Source organism: Protopterus annectens, chromosome 2.part2 (genome assembly GCF_019279795.1).
Source record: "Protopterus annectens isolate FY-2018-M chromosome 2.part2, PAN1.0, whole genome shotgun sequence".
Taxonomy (NCBI): domain Eukaryota; kingdom Metazoa; phylum Chordata; order Ceratodontiformes; family Protopteridae; genus Protopterus; species Protopterus annectens.
The window spans coordinates 666599541-666623965 of record NC_056730.1 but is presented as its reverse complement, the minus strand read 5'-3'; the positions used below and the strand labels follow the sequence as shown (position 1 = coordinate 666623965).

The following is a 24425-nucleotide window of genomic DNA, read 5'->3' as shown; positions in this document are numbered from 1 at the left end:
CACAGGCCGAACAGGCTGCTACGTCGTGGGCTGGGCCTAAACAAGGCAGGCAATGAGAGTGGAAATCTTTATGAGGTATTTGTTTCCCACAGGTTAAACAATTATTAACTTTTTCTGACATCGGCTGAGGCAAGAAAGGTTCCCCAACGGGGTACTTAGCTTTAGAAGTCTTCAAGTAGTATTCGGTAGAAGTAATCTCTGGATCCGACCGACCGAACAGCTTCTGCTTCGCCACGGCAAGAAAGACTGAGGAAAATGGCGTCGGCTGATGCCTTTATACCAAGACCAACAGAGATGACGTCGGGTGAAGTGCGACATCAGCCGAAGCCGGACCCGGACTTTGGAATCCGGCCGACTGAGGGGCTGCCTGACGACAGGACAACCCAGTTGTTATGACTGCAGATGCATCCATGAAGGACATCTGGGGGCCAATTGTATGCCAACCCTCAGTGACTCCACCTGAGGGGGGGATCAGGGCAAAGTAGCTTCTGCATTTGTTGTTTAGAGGGGAAGCAAACAGGTCACAGCAAGGCCTGCCCCAACTGCGGAAGATCTGATCTGCTATTATAGGACTGAGGGACAACTCGTGAGGCATCAGGATGTTCCTGCTCAGATTGTCCACAATAAGGTTAGAACACCCGGGAATGTGCATTGCTATAAGAAAGTGGTTGGAAGCTATCTCCCAGTGCCAAATTCTCATGGCTTCCCGACACAGGGGGTAAGACCTGGTTCCACCTTGTTTGTTGATATACCAGATGACTGACATGTTGTCCAATTGAATTGCAATGGTGCCGGAAGGTAGGGATGTATGGAATGCTTGCAACGCTAAGAGAACTGTCCTCAATTCCAGAACATTTATGTGCAAATTTGCCTTCATGGGGGACCAGGTGCCTTGGACTGTGTTTCCATGGAAATGTCACCCCCACCTTACCAGGGAAGCGTCAGTGGTCACCCTAACCCTGGGCTGGGGAAGGCAGAACGGTTGACACCGAAGACTGGATTCTGGCTTCATCCACTAAAGCATTTCTTTCTTGCAAAGATTTATAAGGCGTATCATGTGGTCAAGTGGATGGGTTAAGATCGACCATTGTAATGAAAGGAGCCACTGTACTAGTCTCATGTGCAACCTTGCTAGTGGAACTAAGGTAATGGTTGCTGCCATAGATCCAAATAGCTATAGTACAAGGCGTGCTGGTACAAAAGTATGTTGGAGGAGGACTTGAATCTGGCTTTTTACTTCTGAGAGCCAGTGAGGAGGAAGGGACAGTTGTGACAGGATGTTGTGTGGAAGATCGTTCCAATAAATTCCAGTGTTTTTCTTGGGGACATTTGAGATTTTTCCATGTTGATCGTGATAACTAAGCGAAGAGCAAGGCCTTGAGTGTAAGAGAGGCTGTGAATGAGTAGAATCCTGGCTGTGGCGGTAAGGAGCCAATAGTCTAGACACAGAAACACCTGGAATCCTTGTAGTTGAAGATGAGCTACTACGACTGCCATACATTTGAACACTCTGGGGGTGTCGAGAGACCGAACGGCAGTACCCTGAACTGGTAGTGACTGGCTCCCAGCAGGAAGCAGAGAAATCTCTGGGAGCATTTGTCAATCTTTATGTGGTAATACGCGTCCTGGAGATCTGTAGAGCACATCCAGTTGTCCTTCCATAGAAAGGGGAGGATGGACTGTACCGTGACCATCCGGAATATTTGAGGTTTTATGAATTTGTTTAGTAAGCTGAGATCCAGGATTGGTCTCCAGTCCCGTGTCTTTTTTGGCACTAAAAAGAACCTCGAGTAAAAAACAGGCCTTCTCTGGTCTGGTGGGACTGGCTAGATGACTCTTTTCTTAGCAGCTTTTCAATTTCTAAAGTTGCTACCTCCCTCTGACTGGGTGGAACATCAGGGATCATCAGGGATTCATTTGATAGGTCTGTGAGTAAGATCAAATGGGATAATGATAGCCTCTGGATATTATTCTCTGCACCCACGCATCCGTAGTGATGAGTTGCCAGGCTTGTAGGTGCAAGGAAAATTGACCCCCCCCCCCCGACTGCTTCCAGAGGAAAACAATGGGGCCGCTGCTCAGGAACACTGGTAGGGTCGGCTGAGGAAGGAATTTCTAGCACTCTGGTTGCGTGGACCCCCTCTGCCCAGAAAGGGGCATCTTCCGGATGAGTTGCCCCCTCTGCCTTGGGGAGATTGCTCACCATGAGTGTTACGAAAAGATCCTTGGGACTTCCTGAACCACAAATTTCCTACCCTCTGGTTCCTGGAATAGGATCTCTGGGGGGTGGAAAAACTTATGCCTGCAGCAGACAAGGTCTTTCCATCTTTCTCACTTCGTGATAGTATGTCTCTTACTTTGGGATCAAAAAGGGAAGATTCGTCAACAGGCACGTTGACGAAGGAAGATTTAAAAGGGTCTGCGAAATCACACAAATGCATCCAAGCATGCAGTCTCATGATGATGCCTGATGCGGCTCCTCAAGCTGGCCCCTCGGTGGTGTGAGAGATCAAGCGCATCATGGAGTTCGAGAAAGACACCAGGGTAGCCAGCTGCAAGGAGAGTGTCACGCACCTCGTCAGGCAGTACCCCCGCCAAAGAGGCAGACATTTCTGAAATTAGGTCTCTTTGGAGGTGTGTGTGCCAGATAGTTCAATGATCGAATAGCAAAGGTCGCTGAAGCATAGGTCCGCTTCCCCAGTCTGTCCATAGCTCGAGACTGCCTGTTCAGGGGATGAACAGTGGAACTATCTTCTGCCAGTTCCCACTTGGTGGCTGCCACCATGACCATGGAATCAACTAACTGCTTTAACCAATTGGGCTGGTTTTCGGGGGTGGATAAAATTTTGTCTGCATGGCCAGTCTGGTGCAATCAGTATTGTCCTTGGTTTCTCCTGTTTGAGCTTTAGTAGCACCTTGGAGAGGAGATGCAGAGGGGGAAAAGCATAAACTGATAGGTTTTTTCCAGGTGAAGGACAGAGCATCCACTTTTTAAGCTTGTTTGTGGGGAGTTCTTTTGCAGAATTTGTCCAACTGGAAGTTCTGGGGGGAGGAAAACAGGTCAATATCTGGGCTCCCCCATTTGTTTCTCAACATGTTGAATATCTCTTTGGTTCCAGTTTCCACTCGTGTGGTCCATGAGATTTCTGCTTAAGTCATCTGCCAGTGTATGTAGCTTTCCTGGCAGGAATTGAGCCTGTAGGTGCACTTGGTAGCTAAAGGCTGTGTTTCACAGAGCCATGGCTAATCTGCAGAGAGGGGTATGAATGGGTTCCCCCCTGCTTGTTTATGTACCACATAATAGTGGTGTTGTCCCTCTTTACCAATAATTGTCCTGGAAGAATGTGGTCCTTGAAGGCTGTCAGAGCATTCTGTACAGCTAACATTTCTTTTTGATTGATATGCAGGTGAAGTTGACTTGGGTTCCATTTGCCCTGAATGCACTTCCCTGCCAGGTGAGCCCCCCCCCATGCATAGTCTGATGTGTCTGTTAGGGTTTGGGCGGCAGGGGGTGGTGCGAAAGGTAGTCCCTTGTTTTGGTGGCAGGCCTCTGCCCACCAAAGGAATTCTAGGCGTAGGCAAGGTATGACAGGAATCACTGTTTCTACGTCTTGAGAATGTTGACACCATAGGCTTTTTAGATACCACTGTAGTTGTCTCATATGCAGCCTTGCATATGGAATTAGAGGAATGCAGGAGGCCATGAACACCAAGGTTGCCATATTTGTCTTGCAGATAGCAGGGTTTTTGTGGCCACTTGTTTGAAGTAGGTTGTCAAATGAATTTGTTTCTCTGGCGTGAGGTAAGCCATCTGGGAAGTTGTATTCAAGATTGCTCCCAGGAATATAATTTGTTGACAGGGTACCAGGTGTGATTTCTTTTCGTTTATGGTGTACTCCAGACAAGTTAGAACCCTTTGTACAAAGGCCAGATGATTCAAAAGTATGTCCTGGCTTTCTGCCTGAATTAGACAATCGTCCAGGTATGGGTATATTTGAATATTTCTTTGCCTGCAAAATGCAATAACTGGAGCTTGGCACTTTGTGAATACCCTGGGCGCAGTAGATAAGCCAAAGGGCAGTGCAGAGAACTGATAGTGGGTACAGCCTGCTTTGAAGCATAGGTATCTTCTGCAAGATTCCCTGATTGGGATGTGTAGGTATGCTTCTTTTAAATCTAGTGTTGCCAACCAGGCATCTTTGCCTAGCATAGGAAGCAATTGGTGAAGAGTCAGCATCTTGAATTTTGGAATCTCCTAAAAGGTGCTTAGAGTAGACAGGTCCAGGATAGGACGCCATGAATTGTCTTTTCTGAGTACCAAGAAAAGTCCAGAGTAGAAACCTTGTCCCTTTTCCACTTCTGGTACCAGCTGAATAGCCCCCATGCTTAAGAGAAAAAAGTACTTGTTTTTGGGCCTCTAGGTCCAGCCACCTGCTTGGTATTGGCAATGTGTGGAAGTGAAATCTGTATCCCTGGGACACTACACTTAAAACCCATTTGTCCTGGGTAACGCGTTCCTAATTCTTTGCATGAAGAGCAATCCCCCCCCCCCCAAAGGGGCAGTCAGTTGATAAGTGCTTGGAAATTTTAAAAGAAAGGCATTGAGACAGTTAACCATACGGGGGAGTCTTATTCCCAGATTTGGAAGTGGAGGCCCCCCACTGCTTAATTCTGTGTGCCCCCTGGGACTGAAACCTGGGGTTTTTGCTGTGTCTGGGTTTGGCTTGAGAAGACCTGGAAGGGGTTGGAAAGGACCAATTCTTAGAGGACCAGTTTCTACTAAATCTTGGAGACTGAACTTGTAAAAAAATCTTTAACAGTTTGCACAGATTTAGCTTTATTTTCTATCTTTTTAAGAACTTCCTCAGCCTTGTTGCCAAACAGGCGGTCCTGATTTAAAGGAGCATCCAACAATTTAGCTTTAACATGATCAGGCAAAGATTGCTCCTTAAGCCAAGCATGCCTTCTGAGCACAGACCCAGTAACAACTGCCCTGCAAGAGGCCTCTAATGAATCAAACCACATTGCAAAGTATGTTTCCCAACTTGTTCAGCAGAATGCATTAAATCCTGTAATTCTTTACTTTCCACACAGTCAGGAATCAACATCATTTTCTGTTTAAGCAGTCCAATAACATGTTGCTGATACTTTAACATATGAAATTGGCAGTTTAAAGCCCTAATGGCCAAGGTTGCAGAAGTATAAACCTTCTTACCCAATCTATCCAGCACCCTGGAGTCTCTATCAGAAGGGGTAGGATTTTTAGCAGTAGAAGCCTTAATGCCCTTGGGCCCCTGTGAAATAGTCTCTGGATCTGCAATAGGATTTTTAAAAAGGAACTTGTGGGACTCGGGAACCCTGCAGTATCTGTCAGGTTTTCTGGGAGCAGGAGGCAGGGAATCAGGGGCCAAACTAGATTCCGAAAAAGCCTCATCAACAATGTCCAGTACAGGAGGAATAGCTAAAGGCCTACGCTGAGGTAGGAGAAAGAAATCTTTAAGCCTCTGGAGTCCTCTGCATCAGAATCTTCATAAGTAGATAAGGGCAAATCCAAATCATCAGAAGAATCAGAAACAACAGAATCCTGATCAGAAGATTCATATTCAACTTCCGCCCTAGGCCTCATAGAAAGGGGGGTTGGCTACCCCTGATTAGAATTTTTAGATCTTCAGCCATTCTTACCATTTGTTTTTTTAGGCATAAAGGCCTGAGTATGTGGCCTGGGCATTGGTTTTTTAGGCATGGATCGAGATTTAGGTCTAAGTAAAGGAGGAGGCATCGGTTTAAAATGCAAGTCCGTAAGCTTGAATACACCCTCAGAAGCCGATGCCTGCACAGCAGCTCCGGACCCATCCAAGGTTGAGACATCCGCGGATTCCATAGTTGAAGCATCTCACGGCATACCGGACTCCAAATGGGTCTCAGTAGAAGCCTGCGAATCAGAAGTAGCAGGTATCAAGGGCTGCAAAAGCGCCTCACTGAGCACCAGTGAACTGTTGACTGGCTTAGGAGAAGCGTCGTCGGCAGTTTTGGACCTCGGCGGCCTGTCTCTGTCTTTATCTTTGTGTTTTTCGGAATCTTGGTAGTCGGATGGCTAATCGACGACATTTCTGGATAATTACACTGAGAACTGAAATATTTAGAGGTGAAAATATACCGATGATGGATAGTCCGCTGATTAAATAAAGCACAAAACAGACAGCAAGGTACGTCGTGGTCAGGGCCAAGGCAAGGAATACAGTACGAATGAAAATCTTTATGAGGTATTTGCTTTCCACAAGTAATGCAATTATTAACTTTTACTGACATCGGAAAGGAGCAAGAAAAAGTTTCCCCAAAGGGGTACTTAGCTTTAGTTGAAGACTTTGGTTCTGAAACCCGAAAACGAAAATTTCAGGAGTCGACCGACTGGCACTTGCGAACTGCTTTTGCTTCGGGCACCGCACGGCAAGAAAGACTGATGTAATGGCGTCGTCTACATGTTTTATACCCCTGACGACCTGACGTCATGGAAGAAGGGACAGCAACCGACGCAGGACCCAAGACTTTGTTAATCAGGCCAACTGAGGGCTACCTGCAAGCAGATAACCCAAATGTAATGACTGCAACAGTGAAACATGAAGAACATCAACCCCTGTACTGTGTAATAACATCAATTCTGTACAGAAGCCTGTAGTAACTGCCTTTGGCTGGATTGAAAAGAAAGACAAACCACTGTTGCTTGGGTCAAAAGGGAGTCACTACCACGAATTTTGGAAAGTCCTTCTAGATTTTTAGATGAGATTTGGATATTAGTGGAAAAGATGGAAAAGCATACAGGAACATCTTGCCCATTGTAATGGGAAGGCATCTATCTTCCAGGCTTGTTTGAAAGGAAAACTGGAGAATAATTTCTTTAGTTGCCTGTTCTTTGAGAAGGCAACTAGATATACCCAAGGTGTTTCCTCACAGTTAGATCAACTCCTGGAAGACCCTATGGTGATTTTCCCATTCATGAAGGTCTGTCCGGTTCCTGCTTTGCTTGTCTGCAATCAACTTTTGCTTTTATGCAATGCATGAAACCTGGAGAGTCAGAATGAGCAGAGTTGCTGTCTCCTAGGCTATCATAAAAAATCTACAGAGTCTCAGATCTTGTACCCAACTTGTTTATGTACCACATCATTGTAGTGTTGTCTGTGTAAACTTGCAAGGTCCTGGGGAATAGTGACAATTTAAGGCTTTCAAAGTGCTGATAATTGTCAAAATTCTCTTCCACATTTATGTGCTCTGGTTTGTTTAAAGGGCAAAGAGATAGCACTTGCAACCCTTTGGAAACTGCTCCACTTGCTAGGTCTGATGTATATGTAGGGAGAGATTAGAGGGAGGTTGGAAAGGAGAATAGGATATTAGGATTACAAGAGACCTAGTCTACCCACCATAGTCTCCATCTTCACAAATCACAAAACTGGGATCTGAAAAGATAAAATGTGTAGATGCTATCTCAGGTATCACTGGATTTTCCTCACATGGGGTCTGGCTAGGAGCACAAGAATAAGCGATGCCACATACCCCAAAATCCTGAGAAATTCCCTTGCAGATACCAGGCTCCAACTGGAAAAACTCAATAAGAACTGTTGAAACATCTCTACTTCGTCTGGAGGACAAAAGTCTCCTCACAAGGCAGAATCTAACAGACATTCCAGGAATACAGTTCTGTGAGAAGGAATGAGAGAGGACTTCTTACGAGTTGATTTGACAAGCCAGACTGAGTAGAGGATGCAGGTGGTAAAGACTCTTGACACCAAACAGAGAGAGTCTACAAAGATTTAAGACAATTGCCCAGATATGGAAACATGCAAATGCCTTGAAATCTGCAATAAGCAATGACTGGAGTCGGACACATTGTGAATACCCTTGGAGCAAGTGGGGAGTCCAAAGAGTAAGGCAGAGAACTGATAATGCAAGGCAAATACAGTGAATCTTAAAAATAAAAATGCCTGAATTGCACGCCAATGGGAATATGATGATAGGCATCCTTTAAATCTAGCTTTACCATGAAAGCTAGTGGAGGGAGCAGAAATAAAAGGAACTGAAGGGATAACATTTTGGCTTCTGAACCTTGACAAGATTTAGAAAGGAAAATCCCAACACAGGCTTCTGGGATTCTTCCCTCTTTGGCACTACAATACTCCTTGAATAAAAATCTTTGCCCTTTGACAAGGGGTCACTGGTTCAAGTACTTGATGAGCAAGCATCTGATGCAGAATGACATGAAACAAGGAGACTTGGTTCACACGGCAAAAATTAATTCCATGGAAAGAAAAGTTGTGAAAAATCTTACCATAACCATAGATGTCCTTTTCTTCCATGTTGCAGTATTCTGCATAATAATTTATTCCTCTAGTCTCACATACGTATGGCTAGTATTCCAAAGCTTTCAGTCCCACAAAGGTGCGTGAGACATCTGACGTGGTTGATAGAATGTGGGCCATAAAAGTGATGTCGCCACGCACCAGCCCTTAGAAATGAAGGCCCTAGTTGGAGCCAGTTCTATTAAGGGCAATGCCAATTCACTGCCATCCAGATAAGGAAGTTATTAGCTGACAGGAGGGGAAGGTGGGTGGGAAGGAATGCTGCAACATGGAAGAGAAGCATATCTATGGTTATGGTAAGATTTTACACAACTTTATGTCCTTCTATTCCCACATTGCAGTATTCTGCATATGGGTGAGTGCCAAAGCTCACTGAGATTGTGGTGGGAGGTCTAGAGGCAGACTCCAGGAATCTATAAAGGACAGTCCTGGTGAACCCTGCCCGGGATCTGTTGATGTGGTCAAATTTACAGTGCTTGGTGAAGGTGTGAACAGAAGACCAAATAGCAGCCTCCATGATAGTAGGGGTAACCAGGCCCTTAAAGAAGGCACCTGAAGAGGCCATGGCTCTAATGGAATGTGATTTAACTGTACCCTGCAAAGACTTACCAAGGAATTGGTAGTAGAAGGTGATGGCCTTGGAGATCCAAGTAGAAATAGTCTGTTAGGCTCTAGGGTAGACGGAGATGAAAAGCTGGTCAGCTTGTCTGATAGACTAGGTGTTGTGCAGGTAGAACCTGATTTGTCTATATGTACATCCAGGGATTGTAGCACTCTCTCACTATCCTCTTGTGGGTTTGAGAAAAAAGCAGGTAAGTGTTTGGCCTGGTTGAGGGACAGGTCATTCACTACCTTGGGCATGAAGGATGGGTTTGTCCTGAGCGTAACCTTATCCGTGTGGAGAACGAGGAAACAAGGAATAGCCATAAGGGCTTGGAGTTCTGACACTGCTCAGGCTGAGGTCAGGGTCACTAACAGAACAGTTTTTCAAGTACAATGCTTTAGGGAAGGTTTATCTGCTGGCTCGAAGGGTGGGAGCATAAGCTCTCGAGCACGTAGTTAAGGTTCCAAGGCGAGGGAGAGGGTTTCCTGGGGGTCTGAGGTGAAAGTACCCCTTTAAGGAAGAGCTTGGAGTGAAGTCTGGATGCTAATGGGGGATCCAGAGGCAAGCATGCAGAAACAGCAGACAGATGAGCTTTGATGGATGAGTAAGCCAATCTAGTCTGTAGTAGTTCACACAGATAAGACAGCACTAGAGGGAGTTCACTAAGAAGCAGGTCCAGCTGTCTTTTATAACACCAAATAGTGAATCTTTTCCAATTTGAAAGGTATGATTTTCTTGTATTTGGTTTCCTGGCCTCCTGCAGGACATTGAGCACGTCCTTGTTGTAAAGGTGGCTGAAGGGGATCAGAATCCCATCAGCCACAGGGTTAGCTGTAGAAGTTGCCACTGTGGGTGAATTAGTGACCTCTTGTGCTGTGTGAGAAGGTCCACTTTGGGGGGTAACTTGTGGTGATTGCCCTTGGACAAATGTAGGAGTAAGGGGAGCCATTACTGTCCGGGCCAGTCAGATGTCAACAACAAGATTTTTGGATTGTCCTGCTGTATTTTCAGCAGGACTTTCTGAATGGGTGGGAAGGGGGGAATGCATATCGATATTTCCCCTTCCAGGAAATTGAGAAGGCATCTGCTGCCAGTGCCTGGGGTTCTGGTGTCCTGGTGCAAAAGCCAGGAAGATGCCTGTTGATGGTGGAGGCAAACAAGTCTACTTGAGGTATACCCCACCGCAGATCCAGGAAGACATCTCTGTGAAGCATCCCATTCATGGTTGTTTGTGCTGATTCTGCTAAAATAATCTGCCTGGGAGTTGTGGAGAGATGGAATGTAGGTCACCTGCAGAGTGATTCCCTGTGAGGTGGCAAATTCCCAAAAAAAGAGGGCTAGTCTGCAGAGCAGGTGAGACTTGGTCCCTCCCTGATTGTTGATACACCACAGTACAGTGGTGTTGTCTGTGTATATCTGAAGTGGTCCCTGCTGTAGGAAAGGAGGAAATGCATAAAGAGCTAGAAGGATTGCCCTCATCTCCTTGGCATTGATGTGTTCCAATTTGTGGGGATTTGGCTACAGGCCCTGCACTCTTCTGTGGCCGAGAATGGCTCCCCAACCCAGATCTGAGGTGTCTGTGTGCATGACCTGTGTGGGCTGAGGTGGTTGGAGAAGAAGGCCTGGGGTGAGCATCACCTGTGCCAACCACGATAGTATTTCCTTTTTAAGGCAGGGTAGAAGGGGAATGATGTGCTCCAGAGGGTGGTTATGTTGCTTCCAGACTAAACGAAGGTACCACTGTAACTTTCTCATGTGCAGTCTTGCTAAAGGAAGCATGGGTATTGTAGCTGCCATGTAGCCCAGCAGTTTGGGGTACTGCCTTACAGTCAACTCTGTGGAGTGTCGGACCAGAAGGAGATGTTCTGTCAATTAGTTCACTTTGCGTCGGGGTAGGTATGCCTCCATGAGGTCTGAGCGGATCCTGCACAAGAGAAATACAATGTCTTGGGTTGATTGTAGATGAGATTCTGGGAATTTTATCTGGAATCCCTGTGATTGAAGGAGGGCCACCACAAAGTGGATGTGCCTCTGGAGGGTTTCTAGGCCGGCAGCCTGGATCAACATGTCGTCCAGGTAAGGGAAGATCTGTATTCCCTTTGTTCTGCAGTAAGCAACCACTGGTGCTAAGAATTTTGTGAAGACCCTGGGCTAAGTGGAGAGTCCAAACGGCAAGGCAGAGAATTGCAAGTGCAAGGAACCCATCAAGAATCCCAGGTATTTCCTGTAGGTGGGTTTTATTGGAATGTGGAGGTAAGCATCTTTTATATCTAACGTTGCCAGGAATCCTTGAAGAATTAGGAGTGGGAAAAGGGCTGGCAGGCATTTTGAAGGTAGGGGGACCTTTAGGATAAGGTTGAGATTTGAGAGGTCTAGAATAGGTCTCCAGGGTCCGTCCTTCCTGGGGACCAGGAAGAGCCTTAAGCAGAATTCTCTTCCTTTTGCAGCTGAGGGGACTGTCTCTATGGTGCCCTGAGCTAACAGGGTCTGCACTACCAGTTGCAAGAGGTGCAGCTGCTGTGAAGGTGGGCATGAGATGCCTTGGCTATGGGTGGACAGATCCAGTACATGCAGTAACCGTTTTGTAGTATGGACAGGACCCACTTGTCTGAGGTGAGATTGGTCCAACTAGGGAGGCAGTGAGAGAGGTGAGCTGACAGTGGCACAGAAGGAGGCGGTGGAGGAGGCAAAGGTGGCAGGTAGTCAAATGCTACCTGCACAGTCCTGAAAGGGAGTTCTCTGGCTAGAGGGAGGGAATGCTCTAGCTGGAGGAGGTAGTTTCCTTGTGGGCTTATGAGGCCTTGAGCAGGACGGGAGTGCTTCCTAATAAACTGTTTCTGCTGGCTAGTTTCTTTGAAACTTGGGTATTGGAGGAAAAATACAGTTGTGGAAACTTACCATAAATGTAGATGTTAAGAGTGTATTCACTGCTGCAGTCATCACCTGTGGGTTTATCCCTGCTGTGGTAGCCCTCGGCTGGCCCGAATACCAGAGTCAATGTTTTTCTGTGTCGGCTGCTGTCACTTGCTGTCTGACGTCAGGTCGTCAGTGCTATAAAAGCAGTCAGCCAACATCATTACATCACTTTTTCTTGCTCTAAGCAGTCAGAGGCCCAAGTAAATATGGAAAGTTGGTCTTGGTGGCTAAAAGCCACCATTAGAAACTTATGTCTCCCTAAAGAATGAAGATATAAGGGGGAAGAAGGGTGGGAAACCAGGACTGCAACAGTGAATACACTCGAATATCTACATTTATGGTAAGTGTACACAACTGTACTATGTTCTTTGTGTTCTACTGTTGCAGTCATCACCTGTGGGAGGATTCCCAAAGCTGAGGAGAAGGGTGGTAGGATTAGTGAGAGACCCCTAGGAATGGGCCAGTATGCCCTGCAGAAATGCAGAGGCAAACCCTGCCCTAGCCTTAGAAAATAGATATAGGTGGTAATGCTTGGTAAAGGTACAGACAGAAGTCCAGGTGGCAGATTCCAGGATGTCCCTGGTGGGAACTCCTCTGAGGAATGCTTTCTGCAGTTTATAGGTTAGTACTAGGCTAACTGCCCCTGTGGGCCATTTTAAGCCTAGCCAATTACCCCATGTGAGAATTGAACCCTACACCTTGTGTCTGTAAGGTGAACACCTTAACCATTATGCCAACCCCCACTGCTGTGAAAGTGGAGGCTGCCCTAGTGGAATGGGTTCGAATAGACTTATGGGGTGTTTTCCCATGCAATCTATAGCAGAAATGGATATAGTGTGATATCCATATGGAAAAGGTTTGTTTGGAAATGGGATTCCGCTCCACCCCTGTGGCAAAGATGACAAGTAGTTGGTCTGTTTCCTGAAGGGTTTAGTATGGTCCAGACAGTATCTGAGCTGTCTGTGCACATCTAGTGAGTACAGACTTCTTTCCCCCTTGTATTGAGGGTTAGGAAAGACGGTGGATAGATTTATGGCCTGGTTGAGAATTACACTAGATACCACCTTGAGCATAAAGGAGGGAATAGTCCTCAGGGAGACCCCTGTCTGCATGGAAGATGATGAAGGGCTCAATGGCCATCAGTGCCTGAGGTTCTGAAACCCTTCTGGCTGAGGTGATAGCTAGGATAAAAGCAGTCTTCCAGGATAGGAATCTTAGTACTGCTGAAGCAGCAGGTTCGAAGGGTGGTAAAGGTAGTTTTCCAAAACATAATTCAGGTCCCAGCCTAGAATGGGTGGCCTTCTGGGAGGTCTGATATTAGAAGTCCCTCTGAGGAATTGTTTAATCAAAAGATTGGAAAACAGGGGCTGTTCTGTATCAAAAATGAGCTGGAATGGCTGTTGTGTGGATTTTAATGGAGGAGAAGGAGAGGCCACTATTAAGCAGTTCCACTAGGCAAGTCCAGGATAAGAGGGATGGAAGGCTGTGAGGTATTGCCCCCTCTGGACTGGCTCCAGGAGCAGAATCTTTTCCATTTTCCTGCATAAGATTTTTCTGGTGCTGGGCCTTCTGGCCTCTGTGATAATGTCTAGGACCTGTTTGCTAAACAGGAGCTCCTTGTTTGCCTTTACAGAGTATTAGCCATGCTAATAGTTTGAGAATCTGCAAGTCTGGGTGCAGCATACCCCCCACCTGAGTTAAGAGGTCAGAGATCAGGGGAAGCTGCATGGGAGGCTGTAAGTTCAGGCTGCGCAGTAAGGGGTACCAATGTTGTTTGGGCCAATCTAGAGCAATGAAGATGGCCTTTGGTCTCTCCTCCCTTATTTGATCATTACCTTGGGAATAAGAGGCAGAGGAGGGAAAGTGTACACAAAGAGGGTGTTCCAGGGGAAGATCAAGGCATCCAGCTTCCACGCTAGGTGGTGATACTCCCTGGTACAGAAATTGTTTCAGCTGATGGTTGAGATGTGATGCGAAGCAAAGAGATCCACCTCCGGAGTCCCCCACAGCTGAGTAATTTGTAAAAAGAATTTTCTGTGGAGTTGCCATTCGTGGGGGTCCAGTAAGTTTCTGCTTAAGTGGTCTGCCATGGTGTTGTTGATCCCTGGTAGGTGCTGGGCAATCAGGTGTAGTCCTCCCATGGAAGAGGCTGTCAGCCAGCGGTTCATGGCTAGCCTGCACAGAGGGTGAGATTGGGTCACGCCCTGTCTGTTGATGTACTGCATTACTGTGGTGTTGACTGTTTTGATAAGGAGAACCCTTGGCTTGAGATGGGGTTTAAAGGATGCCAGAGCCTTTTGTACTGCCATCACTTCTTTCTGGTTGATGTGTAAGGGAAGGTGCTGGGCATCCCAAAGACCTTGGATGCACCTGCCTTCTAGGTGAGCGCACCAAGCTATGTCTGAGGCGTCGGTGGTAATGGCCTGCCCGGTTGGGCGGAGGTTGAAGGAAAGGCCTTGTTCTGGGCATGGGCACCTGCCCACCACAGAAACTCTGCCCTTATACAAGGGATCAGAGGTAGAGCGATCTCTAGAGACAGAGTGCTGACACCAAAGGTTCTTTAGGTACCACTGAAGTTCTCTCATGTGAAGCCTGGCCAAAGGAATCAGAAGGATGCAACATGCCATGTACCCCAAGGCTTGCAGGAACTTCCTCACAGTGAGGAGACTTCTGGGAGCCAGCTGGGTAAAATAGAGATGCAGGAAGCTCTGCTTTTCTGGGAATAAAAAGGCCACTTGGGATGCTGTGTCCAGCAGTGCTACCAAGAAAATGATCTTCCTGGAGGGTGTTTGCCTTGATTTCTTCTCATTGATGGTGTACCCTTAAAGAGGTTAGGAGGGTTTTGAAAAAGAGGAGGTCCTTGAGGAGCTTTTCTATGCTATCTGGCTGAATGAAGCAGTCATCCAGACAAGGGTAAATTTGTATATTTTTCTGTCTGTAAAAGGCTATGGCCGGGTCTAAGCATTTGGTGAATACCCTGGGAGCAGCAGATAAGCCAAAGGGTAGTACAGAAAATTGAAAGCGTTGTGAGTCTGCTCTGAAGTGAAGGAATTTCCTGCAGGATTCCTTTATGGGGATGTGGAGTTAGGCATTTTTTGGATGTAGGGTAACTAACCAGGCATTTTTTGTCAGCATTTTGAATTTGGAGACCACCAGGAAGGTGTTCAGAATGGAGAGATCCAGGGTGGGGTGCCAAGTCCCCTCTAACCTGGGAACAAGGAATAATCTGGAATAAAGCCTTTGCCCATTTGATCTGACAGGACTGGTTCTACTGCCCCTTGGGATAAGAGAGCTTGGACTTGTTTCAATCCCTCTGCCCACTGATTTTGAGGTCAGGGAACCCTCGGAGAATTTGTATCACTGAAAAATGATCTTTAAAACCCATTGGGGTCCTTTGTTGCAGAAAGCCAATTTTCTAAGCAGAGAGAGAGCCTTCCTCCTAGTATTTGGGGAGTGAAAAGAGGGTGGGGGGGGAGAGGGGAGTCACTGAGAGTTTTTGCCCTAGAGGGACGGCTTAGAAGTCCCTGCCTTTGGAGTGGGAGTGGTCCACTGTTTGGTTCTCTGCTGTCCCTGGGATACGAGTCTGGGTGGTCTGTCCCTGTGGGGCTTACCTTGCCCGTCTGCTAGGTGCAAGAAAGAACCAGTGTTTTGAAGGAAAATTCCTAATGAACCTAGGAGGGTGTACCTGAAGGAAATCTTTTACTGTTTGCATAGATTTAGCTTTGTCTTCCACCTTTTTAAGCACCTCTTCTGCTTTTACTCCACATTTATCCAAGGGTTCATCAAGTAATTTATATCTGACATGATCAGGGAGAGGTTATTCCTTCAACCATGCACGTCTCCCAATGACGGATCCTGACACTGCTGCCCTGCTTGAGGCTTCTAGGGCGTCATATCCACAGTGTAAAGAGAGTGTTTAGCCACTTGACAAGTACAGTGCAATAAATCTCTTTCGAACTGGCACAGTCAGGAAAGGTTGGAATCTTTTGTTTTAATAGTTCCAAAGTGTTGATATTTTAACACGTGGAACTGACAGTTGAGTGCTCTGATAGCCAGGGTTGCAGAGGTGTATACTTTTTTTACCCCATATGTCCAGAGCTCTGAAGTCCTTGTCAAAAGGAATAGGATTCTTTGCAGAACTAGCCCTAGCTCCTATAGGTCCCTGTGTAATGACATTTGGGTCTGCAGCAGGATTTCTATACAGGAATTTCAGAATCCGGTACTCTGTAATACCTGTCAGGTTTTCTGGGAGCAGGCGGGAGTGCATCAGGGGTTAAGCTGGATTCATGGAAATCATCATCAACCACCTCTAAGATTGGAGGGATGGCCAAGGGTCTGTGCTGGGGCAGCTCTAGAAACTCTCTTAGTCTTTTCTTAGATTGAGGGAAATACTGAGATTCCCAGTGGAAATGTTCCCTGAGGGTGTGAAGGGTTTCCCCAAAGGAAGGATCTTCTGGAGGGGAGGCAGAATGAATGGATTCCTCTGCATATGAATTCTCATAAGCAGTCAGTGGTGGTAGTTCCTTTTCAACATCTGAATAATCAGACTCCTCAGAATCCTGTTCTGTCAGTATTTCAGAAGAAAGGTCTCTCTTCGTTTTAGAAGTTGTGGCCCGACTACCCCTGATAAGGGTAATAAGATCCTCCACCATTTTATGCATTTGAGGTTGGTGTGGTGGAGCAGGAGTAAAATGGTGGCTAGAGGTAGTTTTCCTAGGAGTGGCCTTGCCTCTAGGCCTAAGAGTATCTATCGGTCTGAGAGAACGGTAGTCAAAGTCGTTTTTTGTCTAGATTAGTTAGTGCGAAAGACCTCCTCGGAAGCCAGTGCCTACGTCGCAGCTCTGGACTCAACCAAGGCAGAGACAACCAAAGGCTCGGAAGACAAAAGGGTCTCAGTAGAGGCCTGCGAAGGTATCAAATCCGGTATCAGGGGCTGTGAAGGCGCCTCACTAAATTCCGGAGAACTGACTACCTGATTAGCGGTAGAGTTGTCGGGAGGCTTAGCCTTGTGTGGTCTGTCCATCTTTATCCTTAGGTTTATTTCGGAATGTCTACGGATTGTTGGCTGATGGACACCATTTTGCCTACAATAAGAGCTCTACGACGAATGGTTCTCGCGTTAAACAGGGCACAGAACCGGCAACTGAAGAAGTCGTGGTCTGGGCCTAAACAAGTGACGCAGTATGAATGGAAGTCTCTGTGTTTTACTTGCTTTCCACAGGCGAGACAATTGTTAACTTTTTCAGACATCGGTTAGTGCAAGAAAAAAGATCCCCAATGGGGTACTTAGCTTTAGACGTTTTCAGCTGTAATTCAAACTCTGGTAGCGACCGACTGGCACACTTGCGAACTGCTACTGCTATGGTCTCCACGGTAAGAAAGACTGATGTAATGATGTCTACTACCTTCCTTTATAGCACTGATGGCCTGACGTCAGACAGCATGCGTCAGCAGCAGACAGTGAAAAACAGTGACTCTGGTATTTGGGCCGGCCGAGGGCTACCACAGCAGGGATAACCCACAGGTGATGACTGCAACAGTGAAACACGAAGAACATCCAGCAAATGTTTAACGTTCTGCATTTCTTTGCCTTTTTGCTGCAGAGACTTGAAAAGGTCTGTTACTTTAGAACCAAAAAGTGCAGCATTGTCCAAAGGAGCATCAATGAGCTATGCTCTGAAATCAGTCAGGGGTTGTAGGCGAAGCCAACAGAATCTGCATAAGGCAGATGCTGATTCTGCTGACCTGGCTGAGGATTCAGCAGCATCATAACTGCACTTGATAAGAGTGTCTGGTAACCTGGGAAGAGACAGCCAGGAGAGAGGACAGTGATGCTTTGGCAGGGAGTCTGGAATATCTGCCAGATGTTTGGTGGCAGATTCCAAGAGGGACAAGGCATACTTGTCTATGTGAGTTTGGTAATTTGTAGCTCTAAAGGCCAAGGTAGCAGAAGTATATATCTTTTTGCCTAACCTTTCCACAGTTTTGCTATCTATCAGTAGGGAGAATGGTGGTAGTAGATAGGAGCTTGGAGGCTTTGTCCGTAGAGACTGAGATAGTGGCTGGATCAGCAGGTGGGCACTTAAGCAGATGCTTAGTGTTGTCAAGCATCTTGCAAAGTCTATTTGGACTGCATGGAGCAGGAGGTTGGAGTCTGGGTTGAGATATGCTGATGACAAGGCATCTAAAAGGCAGGCAGGATAGGAGGAACAGCAGATGGGCTGGGGGAGTCCATCTGAATGAAGTTGTAATATCTTTTTTCTACCTTAGTCATTTATAAGGATTCCTATTTAAAAAGTGTTCCCTCATCCTGCAAATAGTTTCTCCAAAAGTCAGGTCTTCAACAGGGGAGCCAGGGTCCTCTGACATTTCTTCTGAGGATCTGTTTCCCAAGAGGGAAGATATCTGAGAGTTGTATGAAAGAGATTCCTCTGAGGAATCTGAAAGGAATTCCTCTTCCTTAGTGACTATCTCTTTAGTCTGAGGCCTAGGGCTCAGGAGAGGAGGTGATGTGGATATAGTAAGAGCAGAGGTAGGCCTCAGTGCCATAAAAGCACTGAAAAGGCTTCGACTAAAAGCCTGCCAATCAGGCATGCTTTCTGTTGTGGAAGAAATATGTTTTCTCTTTTCTCTCTTTTTAAGTGATCTGACGGACATCTGTGTGGGTCTAGAAACCGGAGACTGCAAAGGATTGGAGGGATCAGACGGAGCCTCAGAAAATGCAGGTTCCCCCCGGCGTTGGAAACCGATGCCAGAATACCCTCTGCAGATGTGCTCTCGCCTCGAAACTGTGTGGCGTCCTTAGTGGTACCCACGTTATCCGGAGTGGCAGATCTGGGTCTAGATCCTTGTACCAGGCTGATGATCGGTCGGAAGAGGCTCAGAAGCAGACGAAGGCCGTAAGGTCTTGGCATTTTTTGGCGGTTCCAAGGAGACTTCTGAGGAGCCATCCATCCCAAAAGTAATCTGCTTCACACATTGCTTTTCTAGGTAAAGATCTAATGCATGCAAACGACTACATAAGGTCTTAGGCATGAATGCCTGGCAAATAGAGCAGGCCTTGTGGTCGTGTGACCGTCCCAAACAAAAAAGCTACTTATCATGGGTATCCTTATAAGGGATCTGGAGGCCGCACTGAAACACTTTCTGGATGACATGAACAAGCAATACAGATTTTAAGAAGGACTGAAAAGGTCCCCAATGGGGTACTTATCTTATTGAAATGAATCAAGCGTCAACGGTAGCAGAAACACCTGGTGTACGCCTGGTGGCTGAAAAATTCTGAAGGCTGGTGCGTGCCCATGTCACCTTTATGACCCACATTCTCTCAGCCACGTCAGATGTCTCATGTACCTTAGAGGGACTGAAAGCTTTTGAATACTGGCCGTATGTACACATGACTACAGGAGTAAACCCATATGCAGAATACTACAACTTGGGAAAAGAAGGACATCAAGGAAAGATATTCATATTGCCTAGTGTACCCTGGCTGAATTACATATAAAACCCATTTGTCTGTCACAATCTAGTACCATAAGGGAAGATGAAGCCTCAGAGTTCTTGAGAGGTTGTTAGGGTGAGAACAGGATGCCAGAACAGGCAGTCATTCTGACCAGAAGGGCTGTCCTTGATTTTTAAAAGCTTTTCTTTTTGAAGACTCCTTGCCATTGCTTTTTAATCTCTTGTTCAAAACAAACCTCTTGCTGCTTAAACTGCTAACTGAAAAAGGAAACTGTGGAGGAAGGAAATGTTTTATTTACTTTAAAAAGAAGTGTTTAAAATATTTAAGACATCTCCTCAATCACCTTTCCCCTTTCATCAAACTTCTTAAACACTTCAGCTGCAGAAGGGCAAAAAAGAACTTCTTCGTCCAAGGAAAAATTTAAAATGTCAGTTTTAACCTCTTCAGAACAGTTTTTGAGAATGAAGCCAAGCCAATCTTCTCATTACAGATCCAAAAGCAGTAGCTCTGGAGAAAGAATCTGCGACATCGTAAGCACATTTTAAAACATGCTTAGTAACATGAGAACCAGATATTAATGAGGCATTAAAGGAACTGTTTATCTCAGAAGGAGGACGTATAACACAACCTTTGCATGTTCTCAAAAGATACAAACAAATATTTTAAACATATGCACTTGACAGTTTAGCATCCTGAAACTTAAAGCCGCAGAAGTACAGTTGTGTTAGTTAAGCTTACCTTAAGTGTAGATATTAGAATTATCACTACTGTAGTAGCCTAAGCTACATGGGTTATATATCCTGCCAAGGACATAACAGTTGCCCAGCTTACAAAGCTTTAGGACACCTTACCTGTGGCAGGTTGAGCTGAGCTGACTGAAAGACGACTTTATGCAAAGCCCTTTAGAGCTTTCCTGCCAGAAGAGAGAGAGAGGGAGACTGAGCCCTGAAAGGACGACAGGAACAAAAAAAAAATGTTTACACCCTAGCATAAAAGAACACCAAAAAACAAGGGGATGGAGAGAGGGAGGGAATGGCTACTGCAGCAATAATCATTCGACCATCTACTGTTATGTAAAGTTTAACTTGTACAACTGTACTATGCTAATCATAATGATTGCTGCTGTAGTAGCCTTAGCTATATGGGTATATTAACTTAGCTAACTATATTTGGGAGGTGGAAGGAGAAGAGTCCAGGAAACCCTGGAGAAAAATCCTAGCAAAGCTCGATTTAGATCTAGAGAAGGAAAAAGAAGTTATGTCTTACCATAACGTTCCATCTGTATTGTTGATCCTCGTTCAGTCAACCGAGCCGGTCATTTTCCAAGCTCGCGTCAGCTACAAACTCTCGAGCTAAACTCTTACCATAATCCCCCTTCTCCCTGTTACCTCAGACTGAGTTTGCAAGTCAAAAGAAGGTAGAGGCTACCTCTGGTCAAATGACCTAAGAGCACCGGATGGTGAGATCCACTAGAAGCCACAGGAGGGGGAAGGAGGTAGGGTCGTAATGACTGAACGAGGATCAACAATACAGATGGAACGTTATGGTAAGACATAACGTCTTTATCGGATATTGTTAATCCTCGTTCATTCCTTACGCATGGGACAGAGTCCCCAGCTACTTCTATTCCTGGGAGGCTCTCAGGGAAGGACAATCCTGAGCACCACAGAACCAAAAGATGCTCTTCCCCTGGAGGCCAAATCCAATTTGTAATGATTGATGAAGGTATGAGGCGTAGCCCAAGTTGCAGCTGCACAGATGCCATGTAAAGAAGCTCTGGCATGGAAGGCAGCAGAAGTTGCCACCGACCTTGTTGAATGAGCTTTCATGGTAGTAGGCAGCGAGATATTACGTTGTGTATAAATGAAGGTCACACAGTCCTTCAACCATCTAGCTAATGTGACCTTAGCAACAGCAGATCCTAATCTAGGTCCAGAAAAGGCCAAAAATATCTGGTCAGATTTACAAAAGGACCTAGTCCTGTTTAAGTTAAAACAGATTTGCCTGTGGATCCCACAGAAGCTTAAGGAGGTAGGGTCGTAATGACTGAACGAGGATCTAGGGTATTGTAGGCAATACTCTCCTCTGTTTGAATGATTGGGAAAGAAAACTGGCAATTCAATGGTTTGATTAATAGACATTTCAGAGATCACTTTTGGCAGAAATGAAGGATTAGTTCTCAAAGACACTATCTCTATGAAAAATCATGTATGGACTCTTGATACATAAAGCTTGAAGCTCAGAGATACGTCTGGCAGAAGTAATGGTGACCAAAAACAAGGTTTTCCATGACAAATGCCTGAGGTCGCAAGAAGAAGCTGGTTCGAAGGGTGGCATTGTCAGAGCTTGTAGAATTAATGATAGATCCCATGGTTGAACAGGTTCTCTAAAAGGTGGCTTCAGACGATTCACACCTTTTATGAAGGTCTTGCACAATTTGTGAGACATAAGAGGAATCTTGGACACCCTCATGGAAATTAGAAACTGCAGCCAAATTAACTCTAATGGTAGAGGCTGACAGACCCAATTGGAAAAGGTCTGCCAGATAGTCTAGTATTATCGACACTGGTGCTGAGAAGGGATCTACTTGTTCATCTTTCAGCCAACAGGTAAATCTTTTCCACTTGCTTAGATAAGTAATTCTAGTGGAAGACTTATGAGATGCAATGAGAATGTCACATACTGGTAAAGAAAGATCATTCTGCCTGGCAATCAAAGGAATTGGAGTAGCCAAGCTGTGAGCTTCAGGCTGTTCAAGCTGGGATGAATCAGGTTCTGTGGATGTGAGATCAACTCCGGGGTTGGATCTAGAATCCATGGTCAATCTAGTAGTTGAGGCCAAAGGAAGGGGAACCAAATCTGACGAGGCCAATATGGTGCTATAAGGATCACCTTGCTCTTCAACCGACGGGCTTTCTTCAGAAACTGGGGAATGAGGGGAAAAGGTGGGAATGCATAAAGAAGACCCGAGGGCCAATCGTGGACTAGAGTGTCCCTGGGTGACTGTCCCAGAGGGGGGATCAGGGCGAAGTAGTTGCTGCATTTGTAGTTGGTTGGGGGTGTGCAAAGAGGTCGCAGCAAGGACGGCCCCAGCGGTGGAAGATCTCCACCGCTATCAAGGGATTCAGGGACCACTCGTGAGGCTGTAGAATGCACCTGCCGAGTCTGTCTGCAATCACGTTGGAACTCCCGAGAATATGCATTGCTAGAAGAAAACGGTCGGTAGCCATCGCCCATTGCCATATCCTCATGGCCTCTCGACAAACGGGGTAAGATTTGATTCCACCTTGCTTGTTGATGTACCAGATCACCACCATGTTGTCTGAGTCGCAATCGCCCCAGATGGCAGCAGGGGATGGAATGCTTGCAACGCCAGAAGCACCGCCCTCAGCTCTAGAACATTTATATGCAGATGGGCCTCCGGTTCAGACCAAGTGCCTTGGACTGTCTGTCCCTGACATAGCCCCCCCCACCCCATCAGGGAGGCGTCAGTGGTCACTGTGGCCTTGGATTGCTGGGGGGAGAAGGAGTGAGACCATTGTGACAGATTGTGTCATCCACCAATTTAAATCCTGTTTGCACCTGTGGGTTACTCGAATCTTGGCTGAAAGAGGATGCTGAAAATTATACCATTGGGTGAGCAGTAGCCAAGTAGCCATTGTAGAAGCCTCATATGAAACCTGGCCAGGGGGACAATGGTGATGGAGGCTGCCATGGAACCCAACAGCTGTAGGACAGAGTAAGCTGTGGATTTCTCCCTTGAAAGGATTGGAATCAGTTGTTACTTTATCTTTAAAATTCTGTGCTCTGGAATGGCAGCTCTGCAGTTCTTTGTATCCAAGATAACCTCTATAAATTCTGTCGACTGAGATGGGGTGACATTGGATTTTTGTCAGTTTAGACTATGCCTAGCCTTTGTGCAGCGAGGAGAGAGTATGCCAGGGCTTCTTCCAGTAGATGTCTGTTGGGGGTGGAAATGAGCCAGTCGTCTAGATATGGAAACATCTGGAATCCTTGAATCGCAAGTGAGCTGTGACGACTGCCATGTACTTTGTGAACACTCTGGGGGCTGTAGAGAGTCCAAAGGGCAGTACTCTGAACTGGAAGTGACTGGCTCCCGCACGAAGTGCAGAAATCTTCTTGATGGCCTGTCCACTTTTATCTGGTAGTATGCATCTTGAAGATCTATCGAGCATAATCCAATCGTCTTTTTCCAAAAGCGGAAGGATAGACTGTATTGTGACCATCCGGAATTTTTGTACTCACAAACTTGTTCAATACACTGAGATCCAAAATTGGTCTCCAGTCCCCGGTTTTCTTTGGCACCAAAAATAGTCTTGAGTAGAATCTGGATCCTATCTGGTCTGGAGGGACTATTTGGATGACTCGCTTTCTTAACAGCTTTTCTATCTCTAGTGCTGCTTCTTTCCTTTAACTGGGTGGAACGTCGGTACATTTTTTTGAAGGGACAGGACAAACATCGAAGGGGATATGATAACTTCTGGTTATAATCCTTTGTACCCAAGAATCGGTAGTGATGGTTAGCCAGGCAGAAGGGTTCAAGGAGAAACGACCCCCAACCACCTCCAGAGAAAAGGAGTTGGGCCGCTTTTCAGGAGTGCTGCTAGGATTGTCCAGGGAAAGAGTCCCTGGAACCCTGGTTACAGGGACCCCCTCTGCCCCGAAAGGAGCATCTTTCCTGCGAGTTTCCCCCTCTGCCTCTAGGGGAGAACTCAGCCTGTGCGTCATGGAAAGGACCCCGAGATTTCTTGAACCATATATCTTCCAACTCTTTTAGTTTCGGGAGAAAGCATGTTGAGGGGAAGAATAACGGACACCTACGGCAGAAAGGGTCTTACTGTCCTGTTCACATCTGGCCAGTGTGCTTTTAACTTTGGGTCCAAACAACGAAGAGGCCTCTCAATGGGAGCGTTAAGAAAGAAAGCCTTAAAGGGGTCCGTGAAATTGCACAAGAGCATCCAGGCGTGTCGTCTCAAGACTGCAGCTGAACTCGCTGCTCCTTCTGATGCGTGAGATATCAGTTGCATAGAGGAGTTAGATATTGACTCAGTGGTGGCCAGCTGACAGGCCA

At 46.2% G+C, this 24425-nt stretch overlaps 1 protein-coding gene across 1 annotated transcript in view; it reads right to left on the bottom strand.

Moving 5' to 3' along the window:
• ATRN (attractin) overlaps positions 1 to 24425 on the bottom strand; it is a 2639854-nt gene that overhangs the window by 1067381 nt on the left and 1548048 nt on the right. The window lies entirely within an intron of this gene.